The following is a 15,118-nucleotide window of genomic DNA, read 5'->3' as shown; positions in this document are numbered from 1 at the left end:
TTAACAAAAGTGGATAGGTTCACATTTCTCCAAATTATATTCCATTTACCATGTTCTTGCCCACTCACTTAGCCTGTCTATATCCCTTTGCAGCCTCTTTGCATCCTCCTCACAATTTACATTCCCACCCAGCTTTGTATCATCAGCAAATTTGGATATATTACATTCGGTCCCCTCATCCAAATCATTGATGTTGATTGTGAATAGCTGAGGCCCAAGCACTGATTCTTGCGGTACCCCACTAGTTACAGCCTGCCAACCTGAAAATGACCCGTTTATTCTCTGTTTTCTGTCTGTTAACCATTCCTAAATCCATGCGAGTATATTACCCCCAATCCCAGGAGCCCTAATTTTGTTTAATAACCTCTTGTGTGGCACCTTATCGAATACCTTCTGAAAATCCAAGTACACCACATCCACTGGTTATCCCTTATCTATTCTGTTAGTTACAGCCGCAAAAACTCTAACAGATTTGTTAAACACGATTTCTCTTTCATAAATCCATGTTAACTCTGCCCAATCCTATTATTATTTTCTAAGTTCCCTGTTACCAGATCCTTAATGATAGATTTTAGCATTTTCCCTACTACTGATGTCAGGCTAACTGGTCTGTAGTTCCCCGTTTTCTCTCTCCCTCCTTCCTTAAATAGTGGGGTTACATTTGCTACTTTCCAATCCGCGGGAACTGTTCTAGAATCTATGGAATTTTGGAAGATGACAACCAATGCATCCACTATCTCTATAGCCACCTCTTTCAACACCCTGGTATGTAGGCCATCAGCTCCAGGAGATTTATCAGCTTTCAGTCTCATTAATTTCTCCAGTAATTTTTTTACTAATACTAATTTCTTTCAATTCCTCATTCTCGCTAGACACTTGATTCTTCATTATTTCCCTGAGGTTTTTTGTGTCTTCTTCTGTGAAGACAGACAGAAAGTATTTATTTAATTTCTCTGCCATTTCCTTATTCCCCATTATAATTTCTCCTGTCTCAGCCTGTAAGAGACCCACATTTACTTTCGCTAATCTTTTCCTTTTTGCATACCTATAGAAGCTTTTACAGTCTGTTTTGATGTCACTCACTAGTTCACTCTCATATTCTATTTTCCCTTTCTTTATCAATTTCTTGGTCCTCCTTTGCTGAGCCAGCAATCAGTGAAATCTCTCAAATCAGTGAAACTGATGAAAACTTTGGCCCTTCCTCAGTAATATCGCTGTTAAATAACCCATTACGAGTTAGACCCTTTTGGATTCAGTGTATCTAGGTTTTTAACAGTGTATTGACTGCTAAACAAATGTTATAGATCTGAAAAACTAATTTTAATTTTGTGCAGTGTCAAATTTATTCATTTTAATATAAATTAAAACATTTTAAGTAACTTTAAAAAAAAGTTATACATTAATTAAAAGTTTGTTCATCTTTATTTTAGGTTTGCTTTTTCCCCATGTGAGAGGCCCAGTCTTTGTTTTGTTCTCTATAACATTTTTAAAAATTCAGAATTAAAGGAGCTTACCCACATCCTGGTTCATCGCCTGTGAGAATTCTGCATTTTGATTGGCTGCTTAGAGTGCTAGTTGACATCACAGCAGCGCTTCACTGGGAATCCCCATTAACATCTGTTGATTTCAATTACGTGTCGGAAAACCCGAAATTCTCACCACAGAGATCGCGAAATTACAGGCCAATATATTTTTGAGCTGTTGCTTGAGAGATGAATGTTGGCTAGGACACTGGGAGAACTCCACTGCTCTTCCTCAAATAGCGCAATGGAATATAGTTCACGTTCACCTGACAGGGCAGATGGGGCCTCTGTTTAACTTCTCATCTGAAATATGGCATCTCCGACAGAGCAGCAACTGCACTGAGCTGTCAGTCTAACTTATGTGTTCAAGTCTCAAGAAAGCAGAGCAATTACTTTGTAGCCTTACAAGACAACACACCAGCTATCTCTTTCATGTGGTTTCTGTCCTTATAAAACAACATATCCTCTGACTTAGCATGAATAGTATTACAAGAGATTCACTGGTATATAATTAAGGAACACAGGAAAACATTATAACCAAGTGTTATAATTTAGAACAGGATGGTTGTCACTCCTTCAGATCTGCCATACTACATTTTTCAACATGGGTTAACATGGCAGTTAACAGTCATAGCCAATGGGGGAAAAATTGGGTTGCTTTGCGCCTCCCGTTAGCGCAAAGCCCCTCGCTCCTGGGCGCGGCGTTGCTAACGCCTCCCACGAAATTCAGTGGAAGGTTAGCAGCGGCAGTAGCCAGTCGCATCCCATGGCGCTGCGCCTCTGGCGATGTGGTCATCGCTGTGCGCAGCTCCCCGCTCACGCCGCGGCCGCAAACTGGTTGATAAAGGCCTTAAGGACCTATCCCGCCTCTTGGAGGCGGGATGGAAACGGGGTCAGAAAACACGCATTTGGGAAAATTGCTCAGAGGCGGGATCGGGCCCGCCCACCATTTTTTGCGATTTTACCACCTCACATGCCTCCAATCCTGCCTCCTTGGGCCTGGCAAAATTGAGCTCACAATGTCTGGTCTGCTAGTCCATGCACCATAACCATTACACTACCATACCCCCAAGCAGACTCTTTCCTCGGTGGCTATCCTACCTCCTGTGCTAGGTAAGTGCTCATGTGGCAGTGATATTATGGATTATGTTGGTGTAGGGGTTCACAGTCCCTGTGCTAGTGCTTGAGCTTCATGGTGCAGTGTCTGCTGCAGGAGAGCCAAGCTCACATGTAGAGAAGAAATAAATATTTAGATTAAGAATGTATCATACCATATTGTATCATGCATCATGAGACGTAAACTATCTTTGCTGGCATATGATTACTGTATCAAATAGTAAATGATGTAAGCATTCTGCACTGTATTAATTTAAGTTAAAAGTTCATATCATTTTTATAGGATGTACAAAGATACACATAAAAGAAAATACCTGTAGAAAGAAAGGCCGCAGGATGTCCCAAAGTGCTTTACAACCAATTAAATACTTTTGAAGTGCAGTCACTGTTGTAATGTAGGAAACGCACAGCAAGTTCCCACCAACAACAATGAAATAAATTACAAAAAAAATCTCTTTTGAGGGATAAAGGTTGACAGGACACTAGGAAAACTCCCCTGTTCTACTTTGAAATAGTGCCATGGGGTCTTTCACATCCACCTGAGGGGAAAGATAGTGCCTCAGTTTAACGTCTCATCTGAAAGACGACATCTCAAACAGTACAGCGCTGCCTCTGTACAGCATTGAAGTGCCAGCCTAGATAATGTGTTGAGGTCTCTGGAGCTGCACTTGAACCCACAACCTTCTGACTCAGAAGCAAGACTGCTGCCACTAAGTCACAGCCTATTTTGGAAAGATACTTACCAAGTACACTTGAGCAGGTTCTCAGCTATCCAGGCTAAACAGCTGAACATTCTATCTCAGTTGCAGTCAACTTTTTTCCTCTTAGATTCTTTATGATCAGTTAAGCATAACCTTTTGCATAGTAATCATTTTTTAACACTAAAACACTTTCACATGTTATGCTAGTTGACTTTATTTCCTGAGCTTCATTTGGGCTGGAAACTCGGTCAGAATCCAGTTATGCTGTGGCAGAGACCACATAGGGTCAATAACACAATGTATAGCCAATGTTGTTATATGTACCTAAACACAATTCACTATGTATAGCCAACTTTGTTATATCTACGTACTTGGTTGGATTATCGGGGCAGGTTCCCTTTAAGAGTGTCGGTAGCGTGATGACATCATGCGTCAGTAGCATGATGACGTCATAGCCCTGCAACTAGGCTGAGATCCTCAGTCCTCATGGAGAGTGAATAAACATGTGTTTTGCCTTTGCTGCAAAAAAAGTCTCAGAGCCTGTTGATTTCTAGCGATTCCAACATTGGTGGCCCCGCTGATCTTTTGGATGATTCCAAAGACCTCATCCGAAATGGCGACAAACGCCGTTTCCATCAAATTACCTGAGTTTTGGGAACGACAGGCTGCCGCTTGGTTCACCCAGGCCGAGGCTCATAGAATCACAGAATCACAGAAACCCCACAGTGCAGATAGAGGCCATTTCGGCCCATCGAGCCTGCACCGACACATATCCCACCCGATCCCCGTAACCCCTACACCAACACATATCCCACCCTATCCCCGTAACCCCACGTATTTAATCCCCCTAACACTAAGGGTCAATTTATCATAGCCAATCAACCTAACCCGCACATCTTTGGACTGTGGGAGGAAACCGGAGCACCCGAAGGAAACCCACGCAAACACGGGGAGAATGTGCAAACTCCACACAGACAGTTACCCGAGGCCGGATTCGAACCCGGGTCCCTGGCGCTGTGAGGCAACAGTGCTAACACTCCGGGACATCACCGCGGATGACACGAGGTACTACTACGTTGTCTCTGCTCTCGGCAGCTCCACCGCAGACAGAGTCGTGAGCCTGCTCGAGAACCCTCCGGAGCTCACCAAATTCGAAACGCTGAAAACGCACCTCTTAGAAACTTTTGGACTCACCGAAGCCGAGCACGGACGCCGGCTTCTCTCTCTACCCGGGCTAGGCAACTCCAAGCCCTCAGAGCTGATGGACCACATGCTGGCCCTCCTGGGCACACACAGACCATGCTTCCTCTTCAAGGAACTGTTCCTTCAACAGCTGCCAGGTCAGGTACGGTCGGCTTTAGCCAACACTTCCAGTACCGATTTCCGCGACCTGGCCAAGAAGGCCGACAAATATTTCTCCGCCGGGCAACAGTACTGCGCGGCCATGCGGAGCCCTACCCCCAACGATACAGCCCAATGGTGGCAGCCCCCACACCTCTGCTTCTACCACGCGCAGTTCGGCCCCTTAGTGCCAGCCCCCGTGCAGTTTTCCCATGTCGAAACAAACGAAAGACCACTCGTTGGCTGCTATGGCTGTCAGCCGTTCAGCCAGTTTGTTATTTATTATGGACACCGACTCCGGACATCGTTTTCTTTGTGACACAGGTGTCCAGGTGAGCGTCCTGCCCGCGTCAACCATAGACATGCAAGAGGGGAACCACGGCCCCGTGCTCGAAGCCGCCAACGGCAGTTCCATCCGCACTTTGGGAAACGGAGCGTGGTGCTTTGTTTTGGCGGGCAGCGGTTCACCTGGGACTTTGTCAAGGCAAAAGAGTCCACCCCCCTTCTCGACGCTGACTTCCTCTGCGCCAATGGCCCTTTGGTGGACGTTAAGAACCGACGTCTCATCAACGCTGAGACTTTCAGCTCTATCCCGTGTTCCCTCAGCGGGTCCAGCACGACGAAGTTGTCCAGCGCACTCTCGGCATCCGACGAGTTTTCCTGCCTCCTCGCCGAGTTCCCGGACCTCACGAAGCCCACGTTCTTGTCCGCCGCCACCAAACACGGGATAGAACACCACATCTCGACCACCGGTCCGCCCGTCTACGCCCGCGCTCGGTGCCTCGACCCGGGGAAACTCGCCATCGCTAAAGCCGAGTTCGACACCATGGAGCGCCTCGGCATCATCCACCGGTCGAACAGTCCATGGGCCTCGCCCCTCCACATCACTCCAAAACCATGCGGCGGGTGGTGCACGTGCGGCGATTACCGGCGCCTCAATGATGCTACGACCCCCGACCGCTACCTGATTCCACACATCCAGGACTTTTCCGCCCGCCTGGCCGGGAAAGTGGTATTCTCGAAAGTGGACCTCGTCCGGGGTTACCACCAGGTCCCTGTCTGGCCGCAGGACATCCCAAAAACTGCGGTGATCACACCGTTCGGGCTGTTCGAATTCCTCCGCATGCCATTCGGCCTCAAAAACGCCACACAGGCTTTTCAACACCTAATGGACACCGTGTTACGGGACCTGACATTCATGTTTGTATACCTGGACGACAGCCTCATCGCCAGCGCCTCCAGGACGGAGCATGTCATAGAGTCATAGAGTCATAGAGTTTTACAGCACAGAAAGAGGCCCTTCGGCCCATCGTGTCTGTGCCGCCCATCCATCCCTGTCCAGCCTAATCCCATTTTCCAGCATTTGGTCCATAGCCTTGTATGCAATGGCATTTCAAGTGCTCATCCAAATGCTTCTTGAATGTTGTGAGGGTTCCTGCCTCTACCACCCTTTTAGGCATTGAGTTCCACATTCCAACCACCATCTGGGTGAAAAAGTTCCTCCTCAAATCCCCTCTAAATCTCCTGCCCCTTACCCTGAATCTATGCCCCCTTGTTATTGACCCCCCTACTAAGGGGAAAAGTTTCTCTTTGTCTACCCTATCTATGCCCCTCATCATTTTGTACACCTCAATCAGCCTTCTTTGCTCCAAGGAAAACAACCCCAGCCTGTTTAGTCTTTCTTCATAGCTGAGGCGCTCCATCCCAGGTAACATCCTGGTGAATCTTCTCTGCACCCTCTCCAAAGCAATCACATCCTTCCTATAGTGAGGTGACCAGAACTGCACACAGTACTCCAGCTGTGGCCTCACCAGCGTTTTGTACAGCTCCATCATAACCTCCCTGCTCTTATATTCTATGCCTCGGCTAATGAAGGCAAGTATCCCATATGCCTTTTTAACCACCTTATCTACCTGTTCCGCTGCCTTCAGGGATCTATGTACATGTACACCAAGGTCCCTCTGACCCTCTGTACTTCCTAGGGTCCTACCACTCATTGTGTATTCCCTTGCCTTATTTGTCCGTCCAAAATGCATCACCTCGCACTTTTCAGGGTTAAATTCCATTTGCCACTTTTCCGCCCATCTGACCAACCCGTTTATATCGTCCTGTAGCCTGAGGCTTTCCTCCTCGCAATTTACCACCCCACCAATTTTCGTGTCATCTGCGAACTTACTGATCATACCTTTTACATTCTCATCCAAATCATTTATGTAGATCACAAACAACAAGGGACCCAGCACCGATCCCTGAGGTACCCCACTGGACACAGGCTTCCAGTCACAAAAGCAACCTTCGACCATCACCCTCTGCCTCCTGCCACTCAGCCAGTTTAGGATCCAACGCGCCAAGGCACCCTGGATCCCATGGGCTCTTACCTTCTTGACCAGTCTCCTATGCGGGACTTTGTCAAAAGCTTTACTGAAGTCCATGTAAACCACATCCACAGCATTTCCCTCATCCACCCCCCTAGTCACCCCCTCGAAAAATTCAATCAGATTTGTCAGACATGATTTACCCTTGACAAAGCCATGCTGACTATCCCCGATTAATCCTTGCCTCTCCAAGTGGAGACTAATTTTGTCCCTCAGAATTTTTTCCAATAATTTCCCTACCACAGATGTTAGGTTCACTGGCCTGTAATTCCCTGGTTTATCCCTGCTACCCTTCTTGTATAATGGTACTACATTAGCTGTTCTCCAGTCCTCTGGTACATCCCCTGTGGCCAGAGAGGTTCTGAAAATTTGTGTCAGAGCCCCTGCAATCTCCTCCTTTGCCTCCCACAGCAGCCTGGGATACATCTCGTCCGGGCCTGGGGATTTATCCACTTTTTGGCCTGCTAAAACCGCTAGCACCTCCTCCCTCTCGATGCTAATATGTTCAAGTATGTCACAGTCCCCTTGCCCGATTTCTATGTCCGCATCGTCTTTCTCCATAGTGAACACAGATGCAAAAAATTCATTTAAAACCCCGCCTACATCATCTGGTTCTACACACAGATTGCCACTTTGGTCCCTAATGGGCCCTACCCTTTCCCTGGTTATCCTCTTGCCCTTAATATACTTATAAAACATCTTAGGATTTTCCTTTATTTTGCTCGCCAGTGTTATTTCATGGCCCCTCCTCGCCCTCCTAATTTCTTTTTTAAGTATGCCCCTGCACTTTTTATACTCCTCTAGGGCTTCTTCCATCTTTAGTCTTTTGTAACTGCCAAAAGCCCCCCTTTTATTTCTAATGCATTTTTGTATATCCCTTGTCATCCAAGGTTCCCTTTGCTTGTTGGTCCCACCCTTGACCTTTACAGGAACATGTTGGCGTTGTACTCTCTCTATTTCCCTTCTGAAAGTCTCCCACTGTTTTGATGTGGATTTTCCTATAAGTAGCTGCTCCCAGTCCACTTTGGCCAGATCCTGCCTTATCATATTAAAATCGGCCTTCCCCCTTCGGACTCTCTTGCAACGCCTCAGCCAGCACGGCCTAATCGTCAACCCGCCAAGTGCCAGTTCGGGCTGTCCTTGATCGACTTTCTCGGGCACCGCATCATGAAGGATGGAGCGGTGCTACTGCCATCGAAAGTGAAGGCCGTGATGGTCTTCCCGCGACCCCTCACCGTGAAGGCCCTGCAGGAGTTTTTGGGCATGGTGAACTTTTACCTTCGCTTCGTCCCCCGAGCAGCCCAGCTTATGCAGCCCCTTTACGAGGCCCTCAAAGGCAAGCCCGACAAGCTCGCCGTCGACTGGTCCGAGGAGATGGCCACTTCTTTCATGGACACAAAAAGTGCCCTGGCTAACGCGACCATGCTGGCGCATCCGTTACCTGATGCGCCGATCGCTCTCACCACCGAGCGCCCGAGGTCCCTCCGACGAACCCCCCGGTCCCCGCCCCGGAATTGAGGAGCCGTTCCGACCGTGTGATCCGGCCCCCCCCAACGACTGACATTGCCAGTGCTAGTGAATTCCGGGGGGACCTATGTGGCAGAGACCACATAGGGACAATAACACAATGTATAGCTAATGTTGTTATATGTACCTAAACACAATTCACTATGTATAGCCAATGTTGTTATATGTACGTACTTGGTTGGATTATCGGGGCAGGGTCCCTTTAAGAGCGTCGGTAGCATGATGACGTCATGCGTCGGTAGCGTGATTACGTCATAGCCCTGCAACGAGGCTGAGACCCTCAGTCCTCATGGAGAGTGAATAAAGTAACACGCGTTTTGCCTTTGCTGCAACAAAAGTCTCAGAGCCTGTTGATTTCTAGCGACTCCAACAATGCTAGGTTCTAATCTAGCACAAAAACTTTCCGGGCTGGTCTTGTCCACCCACCCTTGACAAGGCCATCGTCCTGCTCCCCAGGACTTTAGAAGGATCTGGCTTGGGGATGGCGTTGACACGCCTGAACAGACTTCCCGGCTCAATGGTGGATGTGGGGACCACCTTTGTAAGGAGGCTGTAGAGACACCTACAGATTTCTTCTGGGGTAAGGGGAAACCTGGCACTCCCCCTCCCTGGCCCAGGACACTTCAAGCTCGTCACATCCATTACGTATGCCTACCCGCCCCACCCCCCCTCCGACTCACCCCCAACCTCACCAAGATATTTAAATTACAGGACTTGCCCCCGCCTAGTGAACTTTGGCTCTTGCCAATGGCTTTTCAGGGCCACTATCTCAAATTCTAATGTTCCTACCATTACTACCACTAACTATAGCTTCAAGGCATGTAACTGAGCACAAAGAGATCCTAGCAACTTTTTCTCTCCTTACACATCAACACTAACACCTTCCCATAAGCAAATCAAAATGTAGACGTTCTACCTTTAAGTACAGTTTTACCAGAAATATATTTCTAGTTGCTGTCTCCTTCACTTATGAAGCTTATCCCAACAGTTGTTATAGCTCCTGGATCAATGGTCCAGTTTTGCCCCTGCTGGAACTTTGGCCTCCCAGATTAACATTCAAGGCCTCTCTGACAAATGGTCCATGTTGCTGGATCAACGCTCCATGCTTCCCAATCAGATGCTCCAGGTTCCCTGACCAATGTCCCAGTGGGTACTGTAAACCTGACTTTTCCCTGTGGACACTATAAACCTGGATGACATTGTCTGCTAACTTTGCCACTCCAGGACATAACTAAATGATTCCCCTGCCAGATGATCAAGGCCCCAGTTGACACTGGCTCTTCTTGTGAAGCCTGCTGCAAATCCCAGACTACACCAACTGCTTTCCTAAATGTGTGCTCAAGGCCTCAAAATGAAAGAACTGTATCCCTCACAAGCACTTCAGAACTGGAAGGGGGAAAAAAACGTCTTCACTGCAGCGTGCCAATTTCTTTTCTGATAAGATTTCTTTATGTTATTACTTAATTGAACCTTTTGGACCCTAATTATTTATACTTGCATAAAAGCAATGCTTTGATATTTCTAAGTGCTTTGTGCATTTTTCGGTTTTATGCTTAATCCTTTTGGTTCCTCTGATGAAAATTACACTTCAAATATGTCTCTCAGTTATTTCCAGCTCTATTTCCTGCCTGAGCAAAGCTGCAACATTCCACCCTTTTTAACTCCCTGAGGTCTGCAGCAGCATTTCTGAACCGGGACAAAAACTGAACCAAGTTACAAGTTTTTGGGCATTCAGACAACCCTATAAATGAAGGCACAATCTGCGCTTCCATAAATGGCTTTCTTCCCACTTTGTAGTTCACAGCATTCTATATTTATAGAAAATTATTATTTTAAAAGTCACATAGTTTAGAGTATGTTAGTTTGAGAACTGGGTGGAATCGTCAATGTTCAAAGGATTGATTGTGCTGCACTTGGGGATTGGGTCATCTTGCTCGGGAACAGTACGCTGTAGGGGGGAAAGTTGGAAATAAGCTGCGTTGGCTCTTGTAAACAGCCGAAGTTTAAACATGCTTTCAGAACATTTATGTGTGCAAATAAATGTGACTCACATTTGAGATGTATTAAATTTGATGTACTTAAATTTCAATGTGGCATTAAACTAGATTAAACTACTACACTCAATGAATCACTTAATTAGATCCATTCTTCACCCCCCGCAACTGTCTTACATTTTTGAATCCATTTTTTCCTCCTCTAAGCCATGCACCATTTTTCAGCTGAAGGGGCATGTAGCGGACAATAGTGCTTTACCCTGGCAGCCTGGCCATGATAAGTTGCTTCTCGTGAGCAGAACTGCAGTGAGAAGCATGGAGAACAGGAAGTGCTAGAAATACACATTGAAGTCAATGGGAATCAGGAGGAAAACTCTCCACTGGCTGGAGTCATACCTAGCACAAAGGAAGATGGTTATGTTTGTTGGAGGACAATCATCACAGCCCCAGGACATCGCTGCAGGAGTTCCTCAGGACAGTATCCTCGGTCCAACCATCTTCAGCTGCTTCATTAATGGCTTTCCCGCCATCATAAGGTCAGAAATGGGGATGTTCGCTGATAATTGCACAGTGTTCAGAGCCATTCACAACTCCTCAGATAATGAAGCAGTCCATGCTCACATGCAGCAAGACCTGGACAATATCCAGGCTTGGGCTGATAAGTGGCAATTAACATTCGCGCCACACAAGTGCCAGGCAATGACTATCTCCAACAAGAGAGAATCTAACCACTACCTGTTGATATTCAATGGCATTACCATCACCGAATCTCCCACCATCAATATGCTGGGGGCACCATTAACCAGAAACTTAACAGGACCAGCCACATAAATACTGTGGCAACAAGAGCAGGTCAGAGGCTAGGTATTCCTGACTCTCCAAAGTCTTTCCACCATCTACAAGGCACAAGTAAGGAGCGTGATGGAATACTCTCCACTTGCCTGGATGAGTGCAGCTCCAACAACACTCAAGAAGCTCGACACCATCCCGGACAAAGCAGCCCCTTGATTGGCACTCCATCCACCACCTTAAACATTCACTCCCTCCACCACTGGTGCACCATGGCTGTAGTGTGTACCATCTACAAGATGCACGTAGCAACTCGCCAAGGGTTTTTCAACAGCACTGTAATGATATCAGCAAATAGTGATGTTATTTGCCTGTTTGATTATGATGCCTTATCAGCATGTTTGCATGTATTGATTACTTATGCCTGACCAGCAGAGGTCATGTGACAGAGACAAGCAGTTTGGTTTAGTTTCGGTTTCATTCTAGATGCATCACAGCATCGTGTCTCAAAGAAATCAATACAAGCACCACCCAGACCCGCGACCTCTACCACCTAGAAGTACAAGGGCAGCAGGTGCATGGGAACACCACCACCTCCAAGTTCCCCTCCAAGTCACAAACCATCCTGACTTGGAGATACATTGCCATTCTTTCATCATCATTAGGTCAAAATCCTGGAACTCCCTCCCTGACAGCACGATGGAAGTACCTTCACCACATGGACTGCAGCGGTTCAACAAGGCGGCTCACCACCAAGGGTAATAAATGCTGGCCTTGCCAGTAATGCCCACATCCCAGAAATGAATTTAAAAAAAGAACTGTCAACATTAGCAAAGAAAACACAGTTTATGATTTTTCAGGTGCAGGTCCTTCTGAAAACTACACACCTGCAACATCATAATCTGCCTTCTTTTACGCTTGCTGACTGACTGACTGTATTTTTTTTAGCATTTTCTGCTTCTGTTTTTTATGTTAGCATTGGACCAGTATATTAGCAAGTTGTAGCACAACAGGGCTTGGTCCCCAATCAGGTCCTCCCACCAAGAAGCAGTATTCCCTGCAAGTGCCTCTCCTCACCCAGCTGGTGGGATCAGCGATTTGTGCCTAATATTTCCATCTGCCAATATATCCCGTCCTCCTTATCTTAATTTTATAAACACATCACTTTTTCCCTTTCCCCTTCTCCTATGACACAGTCCATTATTCAACCAAAAGACCAAATATGCAACCGCTCCCTTAAGCGTATTATTTGAAAATGTGCCTCAGAGACCGGGGATGAGTTCCTTCCCCGCAATTTACTGTCACTCCCTGCCTCTAAGAAAGCACCTAACCTCTCCTCTGAGCGCCTCCCAGTCTGGGTAACATTGGGCTCACTACTGGGCTGAGACTGGCCCCAATCCGCTACCATGGATGTGGAGGAGCAGGTGCTGGGGCCCTCCATTCCAGATCCCATCGGTTTATCCGAGGTAGGGCAGGGACCTTTCATGAAAATACCTTTGCTGGGTGCCCACACCAAATGATTATATGTTGGGTACATGCAAAAAACAGTGCCGCTGTCAAACCAGGCCCAGGTTCTGGCTGGAATCACTCAGAAGAATGCAAGCACAAAGGCCTAGAAATTCAGTTGGGCGCGCCAGCCGTTAGCGCCTTAGGAGGAATAGATCTTGAGCGCTAGGCGCTTATCGCCCAGGCGCAGCGCGATCTGCGCCTCTCCCCAACTTCAGGACACATTTAGCGCCGGCGCAAAGTCTTAGCGCGTGCCCTGCTGCGCGCGCAGATCATGACGTTATTTAATAGTGCAACGCCCTTTGTGCGCCCCAAACCGGAACTTCACTTGCACCGGCCCATTGTGCGCCAGGCGGCCCGAGCGACTGTGAAGTGGAACGGTACACAGGCCAGCCGGGCCGTGGGGAGCGCAAATTAAAGGGCACTTACCCAGCAGTATAAAGGCCAGCCATTTTGCAGCATTCACTCTTGTGCAACGGTTTTTTGGACAGAGACCAAGGAGGAGAGTTTACTGGTTTGGACCAACACTTGGACAGGTATTTTTGGCTCAGGCCAGAGCTTACCAATTATCTTTGCCTTCATTCAGAGCTCAGTGTTTGCCAGCATATAATGGGGGCTGCATTGGGTGGCAATGCTGAATTTCAGCCTTATGCCAGAAGGGCTTACAGGCGCCGTGAGAGAGTGGCAGCCCTGGCTAGACGCAGAGGGGGCAACAGGCGTCGCCAACTGAGGCCTTACCCACGCAGGGTATACCGCCAGCAGACCTCCTATCTGACCATGTCTGCCGCGATGTGTGTTAGGAGGCTGCGATTCCGAAGGGAGGTGGTTGCAGACATCTGCCGGCTGCTTCAGAGAGATCTGCAGCCACAGCTGATGCGCAGGACGTCTCTGTCTGTGGCAGTGAAGGTGACGGTGGCTCTCAACTTCTATGCCTCCGGCTCCTTCCAATCCGCTACTGGGGACATCGCTAACATCTCCCAGTTCGCCGTGCATTGCTGCATCCGCCAGGTGCCCGAAGCCCTTTTCAGAAGGAGACATCAATTTATCTCCTTCCCCATGACCCTGGACAAGCAGCAGCAGCGTGCAGTGGGGTTTGCAAGAATAGCGGGCTTCCCCATGGTGCAGGGCGCCATTGACTGCACGCATGTGGCTTTGCGGGCACCTCTGGAGCATGCCGAGGAGTACCGCAACCAGAAGGGCTACCATTCCCTCAATGTACAGCTGGTGTGTGACCACAGGCAGCGCATCCTAGCTGTCAATGCCCGCTTTCCAGGCAGCAGCCACGATGCCTTTATCCTGCGACAGACAACTGTGGCTGACATGTTCCAGGCACAGCCTCCCCCAAGAGGATGGCTTATCGGGGACAAAGGCTATCCTTTGTGTACCTGGCTCATGACCCCGCTCCGCGCGCCCACGACCCCTGCTGAAGAGGCATACAACGAGAGCCATCAAGCGACGAGGAACCTCATAGAACAAACAATCGGCGTGCTCAAGCAACGGTTCCGCTGTCTCGATCGCTCCGGGGGAGCCCTCCAGTATTCGCAGGATCGAGTCTCCCAATTCGTCGTCGCTTGCTGCATGCTGCACAACCTGGCTATCCGCAGGACTCAGGCACTGCCACCTCACGTTGGACCACCACCTCAGGAGGAGGAGCAGGAGGAGCATGAGGACGACGAGCACGAGGAGTACCAGCCCAGGAGGGACGCACAAGGTCCAAGGGCCGCCCGTCGGCGGCTTATTGAACGTCACTTCTAGGCCCCCTGTCAGGGAATGGCTTGTGCCAATGATAGAACATGATTGCAGCCGCTCCGCATGCCCTCAGCCGGTTAAGGCAACAAACACTTCCAAGTTCAAACATGGACAATGTGAATAAATAAAATGCTTTATTGTACAAACTCTGGGCCCTTCCCACATGAAAACCAAAAACAGACGAAACCCCCAAAAAACACTCAAACACATTACTCGCTCCCACAACCTGGAGAGGATTAACAAAATAGGGCAACTAAAATGGCCGTCATTCTCGGCCTTCGTCAAAAACAAACATCACATCATCGGCCTTCATAAAACAAACATCCAATTCTCGGCCTCAAGAAACAAACAAAAATGGCCACACATTCGACTATTTGGCCCGCTAGGGCGATGCCTTGGCCACCTTTGGGTGGCCCCTGCCCGCCCTGCTGCTCCGCCTGAAAGTAAGGCCATTGGCTGCTGCAAGGCTGGGGGCAGGCTCCTGAGGGGCACATGTC

The sequence above is a fragment of the Somniosus microcephalus genome, chromosome 1 (genome assembly GCF_052327205.1).
Source record: "Somniosus microcephalus isolate GS21.2 chromosome 1, FLI_Smic_1.0, whole genome shotgun sequence".
NCBI classification, from domain to species: domain Eukaryota; kingdom Metazoa; phylum Chordata; class Chondrichthyes; order Squaliformes; family Somniosidae; genus Somniosus; species Somniosus microcephalus.
The sequence above is the reverse complement of the archived record's forward strand: the minus strand, read 5'-3'. Positions refer to the sequence as shown.